This window comes from Cyclopterus lumpus, chromosome 23 (genome assembly GCF_009769545.1).
Source record: "Cyclopterus lumpus isolate fCycLum1 chromosome 23, fCycLum1.pri, whole genome shotgun sequence".
Lineage (NCBI taxonomy): Eukaryota > Metazoa > Chordata > Actinopteri > Perciformes > Cyclopteridae > Cyclopterus > Cyclopterus lumpus.
In genome coordinates, this window is record NC_046988.1 from 15,267,909 (window position 1) to 15,270,408 (window position 2,500).

The 2,500-nt window shown below is 48.9% G+C and overlaps 1 protein-coding gene across 8 annotated transcripts in view; it reads right to left on the reverse strand.

Moving 5' to 3' along the window:
* The window catches only part of celf2 (cugbp, Elav-like family member 2), a 65,089-nt gene that overhangs the window by 10,479 nt on the left and 52,110 nt on the right, over positions 1 to 2,500 (reverse strand). The gene's annotated exons all lie outside the window — the stretch shown is intronic.

Sequence of the window (2,500 nt, forward strand, 5' to 3'; positions counted from 1 at the left end):
AGATGGAGAGCTGGATGGAGAGGTGGATGGAGAGGTGGATGGAGAGGTAGATGGAGAGGTGGATGGAGAGGTGGATGGAGAGCTGGATGGAGAGGTAGATGGAGAGGTGGATGGAGAGCTGGATGGAGAGGTAGATGGAGAGGTGGATGGAGAGGTAGATGGAGAGGTGGATGGAGAGGTGGATGGAGAGGTGGAAGGAGAGGTAGATGGAGAGGTGGATGGAGAGGTGGATGGAGAGGTGGATGGAGAGGTAGATGGAGAGGTGGATGGAGAGGTGGATGGAGAGGTGGATGGAGAGGTGGAAGGAGAGGTAGATGGAGAGGTGGAAGGAGAGGTGGATGGAGAGGTGGAAGGAGAGGTGGAAGGAGAGGTGGATGGAGAGGTGGATGGAGAGGTAGATGGAGAGGTGGAAGGAGAGGTGGATGGAGAGGTGGAAGGAGAGGTGGAAGGAGAGGTGGAAGGAGAGGTGGATGGAGAGGTGGAAGGAGAGGTGGAAGGAGAGGTGGAAGGAGAGGTGGAAGGAGAGGTGGATGTAGAGGTGGAAGGAGAGGTGGATGGAGAGGTGGAAGGAGAGGTGGAAGGAGAGGTAGATGGAGAGGTGGAAGGAGAGGTGGATGGAGAGGTGGAAGGAGAGGTGGATGGAGAGGTGGATGGAGAGGTGGAAGGAGAGGTGGATGGAGAGGTGGAAGGAGAGGTGGAAGGAGAGGTGGAAGGAGAGGTGGATGGAGAGGTGGAAGGAGAGGTGGAAGGAGAGGTGGATGGAGAGGTGGAAGGAGAGGTGGAAGGAGAGGTGGATGGAGAGGTGGAAGGAGAGGTGGAAGGAGAGGTGGAAGGAGAGGTGGATGTAGAGGTGGAAGGAGAGGTGGATGGAGAGGTGGAAGGAGAGGTGGAAGGAGAGGTGGAAGGAGAGGTAGATGTAGAGGTGGAAGGAGAGGTGGATGGAGAGGTGGAAGGAGAGGTGGATGGAGAGGTGGATGGAGAGGTGGAAGGAGAGGTGGATGGAGAGGTGGAAGGAGAGGTGGAAGGAGAGGTGGAAGGAGAGGTGGATGGAGAGGTGGAAGGAGAGGTGGAAGGAGAGGTGGATGGAGAGGTGGAAGGAGAGGTGGAAGAAGAGGTGGATGGAGAGGTGGAAGGAGAGGTGGAAGGAGAGGTGGATGGAGAGTGAAATATCTTCTGCAAACATTCAGTTTCTATCATCACTTCTTCTTTTCTTTTCACGTCGAAAACAATGAAAATTATTCATTTTAAATGTACAAAAATTAATGCACGGTTGAGTTATCTAAATAATGTAATGTATATAATGTAATGTATAATAATGTATAGTATAAAGACTTTTCTTTTTTTAAGCACAAATTCTGCAGAACTTTAAAAAATAAAAATAAAATCAGTTTGAACTGGCTTTACGAATTGTTTCTTTTCTTTAAATTGATCAAAATTAAAGATTAAATAATGATAAATTGCACTCTAACGTGCGTCTATCGGCTCACAGGTCGCCGAGATGAGGTGGAGGTGAAGGTGGAGGTGTTGGTGGAGGTGTTGGTGGGGTGGAGGTGTTGGTGAAGGTGGAGGTCAAGGTGGAGTTGAAGGTGTAGGTGAAGGTGTAGTTGAAGGTGTAGTTGAAGGTGGAGGTGAAGGTGTAGGTGGAGATGTAGGTGGAGGTGTAGTTGAAGGTGTAGGTGTAGTTGAAGGTGGAGGTGTAGTTGAAGGTGTAGATGAAGGTGTAGGTGTAGGTGTAGTTGAAGGTGTAGGTGTAGTTGAAGGTGTAGTTGAAGGTGTAGTTGAAGGTGTAGGTGTAGTTGAAGGTGTAGGTGGAGGTGTAGTTGAAGGTGTAGTTGAAGGTGTAGGTGTAGTTGAAGGTGTAGTTGAAGGTGTAGTTGAAGGTGTAGTTGAAGGTGAAGGTGTAGTTGAAGGTGTAGGTGTAGGTGTAGTTGAAGGTGTAGTTGAAGGTGTAGGTGTAGTTGTAGGTGTAGGTGGAGGTGTAGTTGAAGTTGTAGTTGAAGGTGTAGGTGTAGTTGAAGGTGTAGGTGGAGGTGGAGGTGTAGTTGAAGGTGTAGGTGTAGGTGGAGGTGAAGGTGTAGTTGAAGGTGTAGTTGAAGGTGTAGGTGGAGGTGTAGTTGAAGGTGTAGTTGAAGGTGTAGTTGAAGGTGGAGGTGTAGGTGTAGTTGAAGGTGGAGGTGGAGTTGAAGGTGTAGTTGAAGGTGTAGGTGGAGGTGTAGTTGAAGGTGTAGGTGTAGTTGAAGGTGTAGGTGTAGTTGAAGGTGTAGTTGAAGGTGTAGGTGTAGGTGTAGTTGAAGGTGTAGGTGTAGGTGGAGGTGTAGTTGAAGGTGTAGTTGAAGGTGTAGGTGTAGTTGAAGGTGTAGTTGAAGGTGTAGTTGAAGGTGAAGGTGTAGTTGAAGGTGTAGGTGTAGGTGTAGTTGAAGGTGTAGTTGAAGGTGTAGGTGTAGTTGTAGGTGTAGGTGGAGGTGTAGTTGAAGTTGTAGTTGAAGGTGTAGGTGTAGTT